The sequence below is a fragment of the Triturus cristatus genome, chromosome 4_2 (assembly GCF_964204655.1).
Source record: "Triturus cristatus chromosome 4_2, aTriCri1.1, whole genome shotgun sequence".
Taxonomy (NCBI): domain Eukaryota; kingdom Metazoa; phylum Chordata; class Amphibia; order Caudata; family Salamandridae; genus Triturus; species Triturus cristatus.
Window position 1 is genome coordinate 638223415 of NC_140586.1, and position 18876 is coordinate 638242290.

The following is an 18876-nucleotide window of genomic DNA, read 5'->3' on the forward strand; positions in this document are numbered from 1 at the left end:
TTCCCAGGCCCTTGGCGATAGGTGGTCTTTAGATGGGGCAAAGCACACAGCACAGCTCCTCTTCAAGTAAGGGGGACACAGCACACAGCAGACAGTCCCTTGGTCCTCTTCCTCAGTAATCACAGCAACTGTAGCTCAGCTTCCAGACACTCAGCAATGGCAGCACTTTTCCTCAGTCTTCCTGGCTGTTCTTCTTGGGCAGGGATTCCTTCTTGATCATGAAGTTTCCTGATCAGATTTTACAGGGGTCTCAGTTCTACTTTTATACCCCAAAAGTCTTTATTCTTTCTGTGTGAGGGGCCCAGGACCCAGCCCAAACCAGTTCTGGGTGCACTCTGCCAGGGCACATGTTCTTCCTTTGTGAGTGTGGACCAGGGCCTTTAGACACACCGCAGGAGGTGGAACCAGCACTGTGGCAGGCAGGCAAAGTCCTATTCAGACCCAGGTGCTACGCCTCCCCACCACTTTACATGCAGATGGGTCTATTCAGCCTAGTGCCGACTCACCCAGTCTCCTGGAGCCCCTCCCAGCCCCTGTCCCTCACAAACCAGACAGTCAATCCACAAACAGGCAGAGGCACACAGACAGGCTGAACAAGAAAATAGCCACTTTCTAAAAGTGTTATTTCCAAACTTAGAATTTAAAAACCATCTTCCATAAAAGATGTGTTATTAAATTCTGAGTTCAGGGATACCAGATTCCATATGTCTATCTTGCCGTTATGGGAAGATATGCAGGTAAACATGTTACTCAGCATTCCCAATGTTAGTCTATGGGCAAGATAGCCTTTCAATACTGAAAAACGAAATTGGCAGTATTTCACTATCAGGACATGTTACCCACACTAGTACATGTCCTACCTTTCACATACACTGCACCCTACCCAGGGGGGTACCTTGGGCCTACCATAGGGGTTTCCGATGTGTAAGAAAAGGGAAGGGCAGACCTGGCCAGTGTGTACACTGGCCAGGACAACATGGCAGTTCACAGACTGCGCACAGGCACTGCAGTGGCAGGTCTGAGACACCATTTTAGGGCTACTCATGTGGGTGGCACAATCAGTGCTGCAGGCCCACTGGTAGCATTTGAATCACCCGCCCTGTCACACTCAGTGCACTTTTCTAGGGACCTACTGGTAAAAACAAATGTGCCAATCAGGGGTAACTAATCACAGTAGTAATTTAACCAGGGAACACTTGCACTTTGGCACTGATCAGCAGTGGCAAAGTGCCCAAAGCATCTAAACCAGCAAAACGAAGGACATCACAGTGTCAAAAATGTAGGAGGTAGAGGCAAAAAGTCAGGAGAAACCACGCCAAGGATGCCAGGTTTAACAGTTACAATGAAACATCTTGCTCTGGCCTCCTGAGGGAATCCATTGCCCTGACTTTAATTGTACAACAAGCCGCAGTGCTAGCTTAGTACAGTTAGCTGAACAGCTAGATTCCTGTAGATGCATTTTCACATAAAGGTTATAGCTTTTAGGAAGGAATGTTTGCTCCCATACAATAATATCTCTAATTCCTAACATGGAAGGGGAACCAGCAGGATTTATAGTGGACCCCTTTCAAGTATGTACTCAGACTATATATAAAACCAGTGGAGCTCTCATGCAACATGAACAGCTTAAGCCTGTAAAAAGCTCATTTGCTTGGTATTTGCTGCCTTAACAGCAGCTACCCTTTGTACAGAATCAAAGACTAATTGACTTCAATATTCTTTCAAGGAATATACATCTCAGGAAACGTGATGGACAAATGTTCCACAACAGGCAGAATTATGAACAATCTCTAATGGTCTGGATGGTCCTGGGGCTGTGCTGCAGGGTTCTCACCGAAACGCAGCCTATGCTGCTGGATCAAAAACCGGTCTCTGGTCCTGACTGATGCAAAGCTGGGTGTTACCAAACTGTACAAGTAGACCAGTAAAACTGTAGTCAGTTTGTGCGCTAGTCCCATGTTTAGTGTAAGGCCCAGAAACTCTTTCAACTCCAAGTGAAATGGGAGTCCACAGATGTGCCTAAAAATTAGACACCAGAGTGCCTACGTGATTCCTCAGAATCTGTTTGGTATGCACATGTGTTTGGTGTACAACTTCCTCAAGAAAGACATCACATATATGGAAGCAGTCAATAGGTCATGGAAGTTACATCCAGGACCTGCAGCAAATAGAGTAATTTGTATTTAAGCTCTATTAGGGTGCTGCCAGCTGAGCACTCTCCCTCTGCTCAACACAGTCCCTTGCTGCACTCTGTATTGGCCTATGCTTAAACTGTCTCTCGGCTGCTCAGATTGCACTTATGAAGGGGCACCATGACTGCAGAGGCCACGTTCTTCCAAACAACTGGATGGAAGACAAGTTATCATTGGGTGCAACTCCACTGACTGAAAAATCCCTTCCAGATCCATCTTACTTTTCCTCAGATGTCGTCTCAGTAGCAGCCCCTGCTTAAGGGCTCTCTTCCAATATTTCTGTTAGGGCTTCTGCAGCAGTTATCCATTCATCCAGAAGCCCTCTCTGTTAACGATCCAAAGCAGTGGTTGTTACCCTGTGAGCTGTGGAGCCCGGGGTCCGCAATACATGCTCAGGGGGTCCACTGCCTGGAGTGCCTAGCGCTAGGACAAACTGTCTCGGGAAACTGGGGCCAAAGGTCAGCAGTAATATTGAATCAAAATAAAATGATCTAGGTAAGTGGGAAAGCTCATGTTTACATTTCTCACTTTTACTTAATTTACTTCCCTAAGAGTATTTGTTTTTTTCCAGCACATTGTTTTCCTGTCGTTTTCTCCATACTGCATCTTATTCTTGTATTATGAATTGCTGTGGCCTGGATCGCTCATAGGTGCCTCTGTGAGTTCAGATTGGGGGTGAGTGTTTCTAATGGGCCATCATTGAAAGGTTTGGAGCTGAGATTGAAAGTAATGCAATGTTTCTGACAGTGCCTATAAGTGGGTCATTAAGGTGTTCATGATACCTTGGGGGGAGGTAGGGGGGGGGTTTGGAGTGTGTGTGTGTGTGTGTGCGTGTGCGTGTGTGTGATGCGAGTAATTGAGTGCAGAAGAAGAAGAGAGAGTGTGCGTGTGCGAGCGCGTGTGCGTGTGCGTGTGTGTGTGTGTGAGAGAGAGAGATATGCGAGGAATTGAGTGCAGAAGAAGAAAGTGATTATGTGTGAAACGTGTAAATAGAGGATTCAGAATGATGTAGGGAGAAGACGACTCAGGGGTTCCTCGCCTCCACTATAGATTTAGTAGGGATCCTCAGAAGACAAAAAATTAAGAACCACTGAGCTAAAATGTTAGTCATCGAATACTGTGTGCTAGGTAGAATGGAGCGGTACACATAGAAACATTAATGGAATGAGAATTCGAATGATATGAGCTGCGAGTGAGAATGCAACGCAATGCTGCACAAGGGAGAGTGTGCTACAAGTCACAGTGACTAGAAAAACTACTGGCTCAATGAAAATGAAAGAATGAAATTTCCTTCTGTTACTCTGCAATTTGGAAAACTTCCCCAGAGCCAAAAAAAATTGGCTCAATGAAAAGAAAAAGTACTTCGTTTTTACAACTCTGCTTAGCTAAGAATTTGTCCAAAGAAGTTGAAAGAGAAAGAAATATATATATATTACTTTAACTTGCAACATATTAAGTAAGGTTAAAAAAAAAGTGCATGCTTTTATTCTTTAAAGCACACATTGTCATAGTAGTCCCTGGCAATGGAAGAAACTACTTTGTGTGAGAATGTGTCCCTTGTGAAAAAGCAGATTGCTCTCACCCATTGCGAAGAAGGCCAACGACTGAAGTGGGCTGGCCCACTGCTGCAAGATGGCTGCTAATATAAGGCGAATACAAATGTGAGTGGCACAACAAAAGAACAATGGATGAAGAGAGTGGACAAAGCCCCTTGACCGCATTCAATATGAAGGTAGCCGATTGCTGAAGTGGACTGACCCTATGCTGAATGCTGAAGTGGAGCAAACTATTAGGTTAGGATAACGAGGGCAGGCTAAAAGCTTCTTGCTGTGTGCAGTCGTTTGTGATCAGATGTGTGGGGCCACAATCCTTTGCAAACCTTTCTTTAAGACTCTGATAGTTCTGACCTTTCTAATATTCCTTACAAATGGTATCTCAAGCTATCTACTATGGCCATTAATGTGAGTGACGAATGGCTAAGCCTCTGGCACACCCCACATGGGTCCATTGAAATACACTGCCAAAGTAACACCGCTGGTACCGGGATCGACTTTGCAGGGTCTCATTATACATATTAGGCCACCAAGGATTCACTTACACTCGCCTCAACATGTTTGACCAAAATGCCCCTCATGGGCCAAATCAAATATTCTATGTGTTTATTTAAACTTTGAATACAGGTCTAATACTCGTCTTCTGATAACTCTTCTTCCTTTGTCCATTCCTAAACTAACAAGCTTTCAAAACCTCATCAGCAGAAACCCACTCAGCAATGGTGATTGCTCCTTGACATTCACTCTCCCCATCCTCGGACGGTAGGCACCACTTCTCCACAATCCAAAGGATCATTCTCCTCACCATCCCACTTCTGCAGCCTAGACAAAAAATCTCCCTGCTTGTAATAACCTACATATTCCATGCTGTAATTGTTGAAATTTTCTGCTGATCATGCCAGAATAATTTACACCACCATGCTACTAGGTTTCAAAACCATCAACCAAGGCAGGCTTCAATACAATATTTAGTCCCCAAATATAGGTATGAAAATACTTCACAACACATGGTGCGGCTAGTGTCTCCCTCTCTCTGACTGCATAGATCCTCTTGCTTGTGGCCCGACAGCAGGGCACAAACGCACAGTTGTCTCGAACTCACAGCAGAATTGACAGGATAGAGTCAATCCCACTCATGGTCACATCAACAGAATTGCAAGTTTTCTTCGCAAGGTTAAATGAGGGGTTGTATGATTGAACCACGAGTGGATAAACCATGCGTGCCTCTACCACGCAACTTAAACAACGAATGCGCCTTAACCACACATTCCTTTACCACGCATGCCTTTAATCTATCAATCATATCATTTGTAAAGCGCACTACTCACCCTTGAGGGTCTCAAGGCGCTGGGGGTGGGGAATGCTGCTACTGCTCGAAAAGCCAGGTCTTGAGGAGTCTTCTGAAGGTCAGCAGATCTTGGGTCTGCTGTAGGTGGGTGGGGAGGGTGTTCCAGGTTTTGGCGGCGAGGTGGAAGAAAGATCTGCCGCCGGAGGTCACTCTTTGGATGCGGGGGACTGTGGCGAGGGCGAGGCCGGTGGAGCGGAGCTGGCGGGTGGGGGTGTAGAAGCTAAGTCGTCTATTGAAGTACGCTGGTCCGGAGGTTTGGAGTGCCTTGTGTGTGTGGGTGAGGAGCTTGAAGGTTATCCTCTCGTTGACGGGGAGCCAGTGCAGGTCTCTCAGGTGGGGTGTGATGCAGCTGCGGCAAGGGATGTCGAGGATCAGGCGTGTTGAGGCGTTCTGGATGCTTTGCAGACGTGTCAGGAGGTTGGCTGAGGCTCCTGCATAGAGGGCGTTTCCGTAGTCCAACCTGCTGCTGACGAGGGCCTGGGTGACCGTTCTTCTCATTTCGGTGGGGATCCACTTGTAGATCCTGCGAAGCATGTGGAGGGTGTTGAAGCAGGAGGAAGAGACGGCGTTGACCTGCTTAGTCATGGAGAGGGTGGAGTCGAGGATGACCCCAAGTTTTCGTGTGTGGTCGGTGGGTGTTAGAGCTGTTCCCAGTGCGGTCGGCCACCAGGAGTCGTCCCAGGCCGAAGAGGTGGATCCGAGGATGAGGACCTCTGTCTTGTCTGAGTTCAGCTTCAGTCAGCTGTTCCTCATCCATTCGGCGACGGCCATCATTCCTTCGTGGAGGTTGGTTTTGGCGGTGTGCGGGTCTTTGGTGAGGAAGAGGATCAGCTGGGTTTCATCGGCATAGGAGATGATGTTGAGGTCATGCAGTCGGGCGACGTGGGCGAGAGGTGCCATGTAGATGTTAAACAGTGTTGGGCTGAGAGAGGAGCCCTGGGGTACACCGCAGATGATCTCGGTGCCTTCGGAGTGGAAGGGGGGGAGACGGACGCTCTGTGTTCTGCCCGAGAGGAAGGAGGTGGTCCAGGGCTTTCTCTTGGATCCCGGCGTCGTGGAGGCGTGATCGTAGTTTGCGGTAGCAGACCGTGTCAAAGGCAGCTGACAGGTCCAGGAGGATGAGGACCGCTGTTTCTCCGTTGTCTAGCAGGGTCCTGATGTCATCGGTGGCGGCGATGAGGGCAGTTTCGGTGCTGTGGTTGCTTTGGAACCCGGACTGGGAAGGGTCCAGGCTGCTGTTCTCCTCGAGGTAGCGGGTCAGTTGTTTGTTGACGGTCTTCTCTATGACCTTTGCCGGGAAAGGGAGCAGGGAGATGGGCCGGACGTTCTTGAGGTCCTTGGGATCTGCCTTGGGTTTCTTGAGTAAGGCGTTGATCTTGGCGTGCTTCCAGCTCTCCGGGAAGGTTGCTGTCTCGAAGGAGATGTTGATGACTTTCCGGAGATGGGGTGCGATGGCTGTGCTGGCTTTGTTGAAGATGTGGTGTGGGCATGGGTCTGACGGCGATCCGGAGTGGATGGTGTTGATGATCTTGATGGTGTCGTTAATGTTGGTCCAGGAGAGCAGGTGGCTGGTACGGATGGTGGTCACGGGGGCGGAGGTTTCAGTGGTTGTCGGGGCGGTCGTGGCGTTGTAGCTGTCGTGGATGTCTGCGATCTTGCAGTGGAAGAAGGTGGCCAGCGAGTCGCACAGGTCTTGAGAAGGTGGGATGTCGTTGGTGTTGGAGCTGGGGTTGGAGAGTTCCTTCATGATGTTGAAGAGCTCTTTGCTGTTGTGTGCGTTGTTGTCTAGGCGGTCTTTGAAGGAGGCCCTTTTGGCGGATCTGATGAGGTGATAGTGTCTGCGGGTGGCGTTCTTGTGGGCTGCGTAGCTGTCTGGTGTTCATTAACGGTTCCAGTTCTTCTCCAGTTTTCGGCAGGTTTGCTTGGACGCCTGGAGGTCTTCAGTGAACCAGCTGGCTTTCTTGCTGGTGTGACTGTTGGAGGGTTTCTTGAGCGGGGCGAGGGTGTTGGCGCAGTCGTCGATCCACTGTCTGAGGTTGCGTGCGGCGGTGTCGGGGTTGGTGGGGTCGGCGGGTGGGCTCTGGGCTCACCTACCACGGAGGGAGCAAAGGGCGAACAGGGCACAGAAGAAAAGCAAGGTTAGGCACACAGGAAAAGACTGGCAAAACAAATGCAATACAGGCAGCAAGGCAAATCAATGCAGCAGCGTGGGGAGAGACCTGCCTGCGAGCAGGGTCAGAGGTCGCTCCTTTCACCGCTGCACGGCCTCCATATGAGGGGAGGTGGGAGGGAGGAGTAGCTGGGAGGCGGGTGCGGGGTGGCGAATGGGAGAGAAGGGGGGCTGGGCTGCAGGGACGCAGCGGCGGGAAAAAACGGGTGAGGGACGGCGGGGGGAGGAAAGGGCGAACCGGGCACAGAAGAAAACCAAGGTTAGGCACACAGGAAAATACTGGCAAAACAAATACAATACAGGCAGCAAGCCAAAGTAATGTAGCAGCGTGGGGAGCGACCTGTCAGCGAGCAGGGTCAGAGGTCGCTCCTTTCACCGCTGCACGGTCTCCATATGAGGGGAGGTGGGAGGGAGGAGTAGCTGGGATGCGGGAGAGGGGTGGCGAATGGGAGGGCAGGGGGCGGGGCCGCAGGGACGCAGCGGTGGAAAAAAACGGGTGAGGGATGGCGGAGGGAGCAAAGGGCGAACCGGGCACAGAATAAAATCAAGGTTAGGCACACAGGAAAAGACTGGCAAAACAAATACAATACAGGCAGCAAGGCAAGGCAAAGCAATGCAGCAGCATGGGGAGCGACCTGCCTGCCATGTAATTTTGTGATAAATGCATAAATGGTAAAGGGGTGTGCATGGCTGAGGTTGCCACCCTCCCTCCCCCCTGCTCTAAACTACAAACTCCCCCAGCCCCCCTCCCCGGGGTCCAAATACTCCGACCCCCTCTCAAACCCCATGCTGCCCCTAACCCTTAAGCACTGCCTCGACCCCTCCAAATCCCTTGCACTGTCCCGATAACTACTCCAACCCCTTCCCCTGCCCTTAGGCAAACCCCTATTTTTAAAGACTACCCGACCTCCCCTGCCCTAAAAACTACACCCAAACCCCCTGTCCTGAAAACGTGCCCCGAACCCCCCAGCCCTGAAAACTAAGCCTGACTCACCCCTCAGCCCACATAACTACCCCAATCCACCCCAGCCCACAAAACTACCCGACTCACCCCCAGCCCACAAAATAACCCCAACCCACCCCCAGGCCACAAAACAACCAAACCCACCCACCAACCCACAAAACAACCTTGACCCACCCCAGCCCCCAAAACTACCCCGACCCCCAACACAGAAAACTATCCCAACCCACCCTTCTGCCCACAAAACAACCCTTGACCCAGCCCACAAAAAACCTCTGATTCACCCCCCAGCCAACAAAAAAAACCTTGACCCAACCCCAGTGCATAAAACTACCCCAACCCCCCCAGCCTACGAAACTACCACAAAACCTCCGCCAACCCACCCCTCAGCTCAGTACTACACCCAGCCCCACTTACCTCACCGCTTCATGCAACTCCTTCCTGCTTCCGTCCGCAGCAGCCAGCAGCTAGACCACGTATTGCCACGTGGTTAAGGCATATGCGTGGTTAAGGCAAGCCCGGTTTAGCTTGCGGAGTTGGAACACTTGTGATTTACACCACGGTATTCCGACTGTTTCCCTAAATGAGGTGAGAAAAATGTGCCTTTGATATCTCTCTTTTTTTTTTTACACTTTCAAAGACTCTTGTAAAGCAGAACGCACAAAGGCTCTGTCTTTCCAGCAAAGTAATGTACGAATTTGGAGTAGTATTCCACGGGGCCCATGTATGATCGCACCTGTAAAGTAGGCACCTCCCCTATTCTCCTCACCAGGTGAGACTTCGGACGCACACTCTCAGCTAAGGTGCTGTGTGCGAAGTACTCAGTTTCCAATTTCAAGTATCTACAGTTATCCCTTCTCAAGTTTAAGCCTCATCGCTCCAATTAACCACAACTTCCCTTAAAACTAAATTGTGCTCTTCTATCTTCTCCGAACACAAGTATGTTGTTCTAGGAAACCAATAGGTGACTTTTATCCTAAAAAATGTGACTCATCATTTTCTGAAATACACGGACTGCTGTGACAAGGCCAAAAGCTAAGTGTGTGAACTGGAAGACCTCATATGACCTGATGAAGGCAGTCGTGAGTGGCTTAGAATCATGGTGCAACCTAATCTTGTGGTAGGCACTTCTCAAATTTAACCACGAAAGGCGCCTACCTTCATTCAGCATCCTCATTTCGCTAATATTTGCCAACGGGACGTTGCCGATGACAATGTTTTGGTTGAGACTCCTTAGGAGGACACAGATTCTCAACTTCTTGTCAGCCTTCGTCATGACGACTATCAGCAGAACCCATTCAGCTGCCTCTATGGTTTCAAAGCCCCCAACCCTAACCATGTCATCCAACATACCTTTGACCGCCTCCCATATTCTTCACGCTCCATTCCTAACCAGTATGGTTACCTTCTTTAACAATCTTATGCGCTTATCCCTTCAACATACCTAATCTCTCCAATGAAAACCAATCTATTTTGCAGCTCCAACTATTTCTTCCATGATTGGTGTCCTCAGCAAACAAGACCGGGTCTTCTGCCATTTGGTAAGTAACAATATGAAGGTTGTATTGGTGTATCCAACCAAGAATAGGTTGTCCCGATTTTGCTGTCTAAACCTTCCCTTTAATTCACCTGTCCTTAATGCAAAAAAATAGCCTAAATGCATCATAGGATTTCAATGGTGCTTCCCTGGTAGCCTTTCAGATTGATGTAGTTGGGTTCTAATTAAACACTCCTCCTCTTATCGATCAACATTTGCATTGGAATAATTTCATACAATGCCCCAGAGTCCACCATCAACGTAAGTTGGTTATCATTGACCACAAAACTCTGTTTCAGGTAGCACTTCTTACCAGAGGCACCTTCATTAAACCCCATACTCAGGTTCCAGTCAGTATCGCGAAACTCACTAAAGCTACATTGAACTTTCTCAGACATACTCCAGTGAAATGTGCTCTCTTGCCACTCTTTCTACACTTTTTTGGCCATTAAAAAGCAGGTTTTCGAGTTAGTGGAGAGATAGTTACTCCCATGCCTGCTACACTCACTGTTTCATGCGTTAGCATAGCTGGCGCTATTCTTTCAGATACTCGCCTTTTATTTCGCAGGCACTTCCTTCTTTCTGCCTTTAGATTGGTATTCCCATCACTGATAGATTTTGCTGCCATAGCTTCCTTTCTATGTTATCAATATTTCATTGTCCTCATTCAAGTGCTCGACTCCTTTACTAGCTTGGCTATCTCTATGGCCTCCTTTAACATTGGGTTTCTGGCAACCCATGACTTGCCTTGTATCTTCTTACTCCTGCACTGCTCCATCAGTTGATCTTTTATTAACTCTTCAGACATAGAACCAATTTGACTTGACAATTCCCTCAACCTAGCCACAAATTTAGCTATGCTCTAATTAGGTCTCTGAGGTTGAGTGTAGAATTTGTGGTGAGTCAAGGCCACATTTATCAATTTGGGCAAAACTGTTCTCCAACCTCAACTTGGCTTCAGTGTACACATCTACAATGTCTTGCCCTTGTTGGTCATTGGCAACTGGCAAGTACTTCAAAATATGTTTTCCAATGCACTGATAAATAGGACTCTCTTACGTATAGGGCTGAAGCCTTATCCATCAAGGGCTACTAAGTAGTTCTTGAACAGTTTTATCCATTCTCCCAACACAGCAGGTGGAAGTGCAGCTAGGGTAAAGAGAACCGTGCCTGAGTAATTCCTAGGGGATCCATTTTGCTGATCAAAGAGTATACATATAGACATTCCTTTACCAGTTAAGACTGGGAAATGATAGAGCATTGCTGAAGTCCCTTGAGTGTTTGGCCTTGTAAAGATCAATCTGCCTTCTGACCACTAGACGGCAGTATTTCACTCAGATGAACAAGTTACTTACCTTCAGTGAGCTATTTCTGGTAGAGACTATCTAGCTGCATATTTCTCACCTTTTAAATATTCCCCAGGCACGAGAAGGGATCTGGAAACTTTTTTTGCAGTTCCTCTGCGTGCCGTTAGGTGGTGATGTCCTGCTCCGCACTGACGCTATTCTGCTCTGGAAATGAAGTTAGGTGCATCTATAGGTGCCACTCCAGTATGATAATGTCAGTTGCTTTCAAGAATGTTTGCTTCCCCTGACCGAGAGCCTCAAAAGCAAATTGATGTGACCAGGGTGCAGATTCCTGGACTTGGGTTCTTATTAAGGGACAGAGTCAATCACAGAATAGGGAGGATGAGAGGGTTGATGAGGAATCTGCGGCTAGATAGACCGATCGTTTGCACCCAAATTGAGTACATGAACATAAGATCCAATACCATTTGGAAAAAATAACTTGGGAACATATTATCAAGAAACGGCGTTAAAATTATCGCCGCTGGGAGGAGGAGCCTAGCGCGCAACCAAGATGGCCGCGTAGGCACAGGGCTCCCGAGGGCCTCCACAACCTCCCACGTCTATCCTGAATTTATCCTGATTCTATCGACGGGCTTCTACGGGCGAACCTACGTGGAGGTGATACCTGCTGTCCAAATTCAAATCGGACATCGGGAGCCGGATTAGTATCGATTCCAAGTTGACGGCCCACTCCGGACCTTGCCCCGGACTCGAGTTGGCATGGTGCCCGGGCAGAAAGTGAACAACAACGGCATGCAGGACTTGGGCCGGTGCGCACCCCCTACTTTCACTTTCGGTTTCGGGTCTCCTCGCTGAAACTGAGGGGCCTTGGATTGTCGGCACACATTTATAGTGGGACGATTGGGTAACCTGCCTGCCCTTGGACACTAGCTGGGACTACCCCTTGGGGTCTCCGAGGCTTCCTAGATTGGTTCTCCGGTGATCGCTCATCTTGTTGGTGGCCGACACCCTTGACGACCATCAGACAATGGCGGCTAGATTGGACGGAGATAAGCAAAAATCCAAGACGACTAGGCGGGGAGCTCATACCCAAGCTAACAACATGGACCGCTATACCCAGTCGAGAGGTTCCCCTGTTGGCCCGCATAAGTCGCCGGAGAGAACCACGGATGGCCCGGGATCATCAACGGAGTTAACATTGCAGGACGTCATGGGTGCCATCGAGGAGATGAAAGCGGCGGTCGGCCAGCGATTCGATACATTGGCCCATAAATTGGACACAGTTTTGATCGATGTTAAACTAGTCAGAGCGGACCTTTCACAAACGAATGAAAAGGTCAAATCCTTGGGTCTGACGACGTCGAGTCTGGTAACGGACGTGTCTGACCTGCAAGCCGAGGTCCGTAATCTGCGGACGTCCACTGCCTTGTCTATCCGTCGACTGGAGGATTTTGAAAGTAGGGCTCGGCGGAATAATGTGCGCATAATCGGGGTGCCGGAGAAATCGGAGGTCCCTGCAGCTGACCTCTTTGTGGAAGACCTTGTGAGCAACCATCTCGCACCCAAAGGCTTGAGTAAATTCTTTGCGGTTGAGCGGGCCCATAGAGTTCCGGGTGGTAAGCCCAAACCGGGCGCTCCCCCACGGCCCATCATCGCCAGAATTTTTCATGACAGGGATGCTATACTGCAGGCCTCGAGGGTGAGTGGGCCGACGAAGTTCGAGAACACTCATATAAGTTTCTACCCGGACGTCACACAATTGGTCCAAAAGCAGCGACAGGAGTTCATGGGTGTCAAACGGCGACTGAGAGACATGGACCTGAAATATGCGATGCTCTTTCCGGCCAGGTTGCGGGTTGAGTTTGAGGATCGGACGCACTTCTTTGATCGGCCGGAGGAGGTTGGAGATTGGCTTGATACCCTGCCTCAGCAACGACGTCGAGAGGGACAGACCGAAGGGAACGGAGTGGGCTCGGCTGAACAGGAGTAGACTTTTGGTTCCCGGTGACTGACTATTGTGATGGCACTTCCATATTTTGGTTTGGTGTTTCTATTCAGCGCCTTATCCTTCAATGCCCGGGGGTTGTGGGGTGCTCAGTGAAGCTCTTTCCTACTCTGGGTTTTCTTTTTGTAGCGTAGTTAATGTTAGGGCGACAGGCACACTGCAAGTTGGGGGGGCTACATGGGCTCACGCAGGGGTGCAGGGTGGGGGGAGTTGTAACGGGAAGGTTGGTGGGGAGGGGGGGAGTTGGGGAATGTTTGTTTGTTTCACAAGGCAATGTGAGGTTAGCTGCTGATTTGTCCTGGTTGTGCTCTCCGGGATGTGGGCATCATGCATGGGAGCGGGGTGGGGGGTAAGGGATTGAGAATACTTTCGTGGAATGTGAACGGACTGGGGGATAGGATCAAGCGTGGGGTGGTGTTGCAGTTTTTGAAACGGATCTCGCCCGACATTGTTTTCCTGCAGGAGACACATCTGATTGGGAACTCCTTCCATGCCCTGAATAGGCGGGGCTATCGCCTTGCTGTTCACTCTGGTTTCACTTCTGGCTCTAGGGGAGTGGGTATCTTGGTTAGGGCCTCTCTCCCGTTGGAGGTGGACGAGGTGCTCCACGATGATAGAGGGCGATATGCAGCATTGGTGGGGAGATGGGAGGGTAGAACTGTTTCGCTCGTTGCTGTTTATGTGCCACCGGGATTGCAGACGGCTACATTTGCGGATTTGGGGCGTTTGGTCCTGGGACTCCCTGGGGGGGTTCTGGTGTTAGGGGGTGAATTTAACGCTGTTGTATCCGGTATGGAGGACCGTCACCCCCCCAGGGATCTCCCTAGAGCCCAGGCCTGGCTGGGTGGCTTTCTAGATACTTTAGGACTTATAGATTGCTGGAGACTGATGCACCCGGGACAGGCACAATACACCTTCCACTCGGGGGCCCACGGGAGTCTCTCGAGACTTGATTATATACTTATGCCAGCGTTCCAGGCTGGAATGATCGGGGAGGTGCGTCATTTGGCCTGAGGTATTTCTGACCATTCCCCTCTATTGTTGCAGATGGAGGTTGTTCCTGGGGCAGAGGGAAGAGTAGCGCCAATTAACCCCTGGTATTTACGTAACCCTAATGTTCGCGCTGAACTGGTCCATTGATCACTACTTCAATGATAATGTAGGGTCAGTGTCGTCTGCTGTCTCCCTATGGGAAGGTTATAAAACAGTGATGCCTTGTCTCTTATTTCCCATGCTAGGAGGTGCGGGAGGGAAGAGGTGGTCCGCCTGGAAACTGACATAGCTGAGATGGAGGGGGATTTGGAGCGGGGTGTCACGGATGAGAAATTGCACGTTCTCAGCCTTAAACAGTCAGATTATAGAGCGCTGGTCACGGATGCTGCTAAAAGGATGAGTAGAGAGCAACAAGGACGACTGTATGATGTGGGAGATAAGGCCGGAAAGTTGATTGCTTGGTTGGACAGGAAGGAGAGAGCGAGTAGAGTGGTGCCGGTTGTGGAGAGAGTGGATGGCGTGTGTGTGACTGACCCGGTAAAAATTGTTGACTGCTTCGCGGATTACTTCCGTGGGGTATACTCTCCGGTCTCTGGGTGCTCGGAGGAGGACTCTCATCTGTTACTTAGAGATATTGCATTGCCGTCCCTCTCGGAGGCTGTTAGCATATTGATGGAGGCGAAGTTGTCGCCGGATGAGATTGCTCTGGCCATTCGCTCGATCGCTTCTGGTAAGGCCATGGGTCCCAATGGTCTCCCCATTGAACTATATAAGTTGCGTCCAGATAAGATAGCACCATATCTCCGTGACATGTTCCTCGCTGCATGGGCGGCGGGCTCCCTCCCCCTTGACCAACGTCTCGCTTCCATAGTTGTGATACATAAAGAGGGGAAGCCGCGAGACTGCTGTGCCTCCTACAGGCCTATCTCGTTGTTGAACGCGGAACCCAAAATTCTGGCTAAGGTATTGGCCAATCGTCTGGTTCGGGTCGTGGGAGACTTGATTCATCAGGACCAGTCCGGTTTTATACCTCATCGTAATACCGCCCTGAACCTGAGGCGGTTGCATGGCGTGCTTGCTAGAGCGGAGTTTATGCGTGAGCCGGCCATCTTGGCGTCTTTGGACGCTACCATGGCATTCGATACTTTAGAGTGGCCGTATATTTGGGCTGCGTTAGCTAAATTCGGGTTTGGCCCTGAATTTATTGGGTGGGTAAAATTGCTATACGCTGACCCATTGGCGCAGGTTGTGGTGAATGGTAGGGCGTCGGCTCCCTTCGCGCTGGGGAGAGGTACGCGACAGGGCTGTCCGTTGTCGCCCCTTCTATTCGCACTTTCTTTGGAACCTCTCGCTGCCTGGTTGCGTTGGGAGCCGTCGTTGCGGGGCATCAGATGGACGCCGGAATTTGAGGACCGTGTCTCCCTTTATGCGGATGACATTCTTCTGTATCTCACCTCTCCTCGACAGTCGCTAATTGTATTGGTGGACGTATTGAATTCCTTCGGTCGTAATTCTGGCCTGGTTATCAACTGGGCCAAGTCATGTGTTTACGTCCTCTCGGGCGAGGCCCCCCTCCTGCCGCGGGGGTGCCCTATTCAGATTGCTACATTGGGGTTCAAATATTTGGGAATCTTCATATCACTGGACCCCGCGGTCCGCTATGAGCGAAACCTTCTCCCTCCACTCCAGCGATTGAAGGCCGACGTCGCGAGGTGGCGACGGCTTCCGCTCTTGCCGCTCGGACGGGCGGCATTGTTTAAAATGATGTCGCTGCCTCGTTTTTTTTACGCTTTACAAAATACGCTAGATGTCTTGCCGGCCCGTTACTTCCGTGAGGTGGAGGGTCTTCAGCGCCAACTGTTTTGGGACGGGCGACCGAGGATCGCTCTCGCCAAGTTGACACTCCCTTGGTATGATGGGGGTGTTGCCCTCCCCGATATTAAAAGATACTATTGGGCGTCTCAATTGGCGGCGGTGAACCACGGGATATACGGTCCTGCTTTGAATCTGGCCTTCGAGATGGATAAGTTATTACTTCTGGGCGGGGATTACAATAGGGCACTGTATTCGGCGACTCCGGATGCACGGTTGACAGGACCAACGCAAGTTGCGGTGCGCGTGTGGCATGCGGCGTATGCTGCGATGGGGTGGAGGGATCGCTTGACTCGAGCGACGCCGTTGTATGCCTCCCAGCGCTTGGGTTGTCTGTGGAAAACGAAAGGCTTTGAGAAATGGGATATGATTGGTATAAGTAAGGTGGGTGACCTCTGGGCGAAAGGGTCCTTTAAAACATTTGAAATGCTCAAAACTGAATACAAATTAAATGATAGGGAGTACTTCCGATATGCACAGGTCCACCATGCGCTGTGTTCGGTATTTCCGGATGTTGCTGCTATCCCAGAATATTCCCCGTTGGAAGATAGGGTGTTAGACGGCTATGTGCCCGACAGCACTATTTCCCTGATCTATAAAAAACTTATTAATGACCGTACGGACTTGCTGACCCATCTGCGGGAGGCGTGGACGGCCGACGGATTGGAACTGGACGATGAGGATTGGGTATCGGCGGTGGCCTCCCCGAAAGAGGTGGCGATCCCGGCCCGCCTTAGATTTGTGCAGCTGAAGATAATCCATAGAGTGTATGTCACAGGGCCTGGTTTGATACGTATGGGTTATTCGAGGAATGGACTGTGTAAGCATGGCTGTGGCTTGTTGGGTACCTTTCTTCATATCCTATGGGAATGTTCGGAGGTCGTACGATTTTGGAACGGGGTACATACTGTAATGGAGGAAGTCACGCATGTCGCTTTGTTACCAGAGGCCAGGAGGTATTTGCTGAATGTCTGGGAACCAAATGACTATAATGCGGCGCAGACGCAGTGGGTGACTTTGGGGTACATGGTGGCTAAGCGCAATATCGCACAGTTGTGGGGTTCCCCGAGGCCGCCTACGATTTCGGTATGGAAGGAGAATATGGATTGGTGTATGTTCAGGGAGAAGACGGTGTATGTGGCGAGAGGCAAGCCTGGGAGGTGGACTAAGGTGTGGGGTCCATGGAATTCCTATCGTGGGAATATCTGCGCTCCGCCTCTGCCGCGAGAGGTCGACGTCGCTTTGTCCCCCTAGCCGCACATTCTACGTAATTGTGCATGCTTTGTCCTCTTCTCCGCCACCCCCCACTACCACCTCCTGTCAAGAGTTATTCCAGATAATGTGGATCTTCCCCCGTCCTGGGGAGCGCACGCTACTATTTCGGACTCTCATTGCCTTGTTTGTGTGTTATTGTTGTTTTTTTTTCCTTTTTTTTTTTTTAAGAAAATATGAAACCGTCCTTTTTGATCGCCCTTGGACTATGGCCGCGGCCTGTTATATGTGCTTTCGAACTCTCGGGAGCTTTTGCTTCTGGCTCATTTGAATGTGTGGAGTTGCCTTGCTGGCTCACAAGCTTTCTAGCGGCCGGCCCTTGTGGTTGTAGGCCCTTGTTTGTATCTCTTTAATGTGTAATAAAGGTTTCTTCTTTAAAAAAAAAATAAAAAAAAAAAAGACTTATTATCGCCGCTTTAGCAGCAGAAAACTGCTGCTAAAGCGGCGATAATGGGCTTGATAATATGCCCTTGAGAATTCCCATAGAAGTCCATGTTCTGGTGTCAACATGGGCTTCTATTGGAATTCTCTGCGGCATATTATCAAGCCCATTATCGCCGCTTTATTCACAATTATTTTTAATGTATGTGTAAGAAGTTGGCTCTGTATATACTATACCAAAGTGAGGTACAGTGTGCACAGAGTCCAGTGGATCCCCAACAGGTAGTCAGAGGTTAGAGTAGGTAGTACCTTACTCTCTAATTTGTGGTAGTGTGGGTGAGCAGTAAGGCCTTATCAGAGGGTTGTGTTAAGCATTTATTGTACACACTCAGGCATGAAATGATTTCACACACTCAAGGACTGAACTTCGACCAATTTGTTTTGTATAAAAATATTATTTAGTTTGTATTTTATTTTCTAGAACCAAGCTAGGCCTGATACAGGTAAGTATAATGACACTTTGCAAGAATAATGCAGTAAAATACAGTTTGAACGCAGTTGAATGCAATTGGATTGGTTTCAAGTTACTTTTCAGATTAATTTTTAAGTTACTTTTTCCACTCAGTATGATATGCCTAGATATCACACTGGGACATTTCCTAGAGATAAGGTATGTAATCAGTTTTTGTATATTTGCAGTTTCTTAGAGTTGTATACAAACCAACTCCACACACAACAATTTTCACAAGAAAGCAGTTCAATGCAGTGCTACGGGAGAAAACAATGTTATCGACTTAACGGTAAGTACTCAGGTTTGGGTGTTGGTTTTCTGTGGTTAGAACGAGGGTTTCCCTAGGGTCGAGGATGAACTCTCAAAACACCCTCAGCTGCACTAGGGCAGCCGAGTGCAGAGTGCTGAGGCCCAATGTTATTCCAATGGGGGATAGGGGGCTTCAGGTTGGTGGCTGCTCACGAGCAGGCCACAAGGTTGTGGGAGCAAAGCTCCTGGACTTGATCTCAGGGCAAAGAGGGATCCGAGTTATCACACCAGGTGCACCCACAGCAGCACAATGGTGGCCGGGTGCAGGGTGCTGTTTTGTCGTCGGGTGCCCTGTTGTTTTCAATGGGGATTGCTGGTTTGGGTTTTTAGCTGCAGGCTCGGTGCAGGAAGTCTTCCAGGAAGACCAGTAGCTGGGCAGGTAAGTTGGAGGGCTTGGGGACGTAGATGCACCTTCCTCTTCTCCAGGATGCAGGGTGGACGGATGCAGGGGTGCCTTTTGAG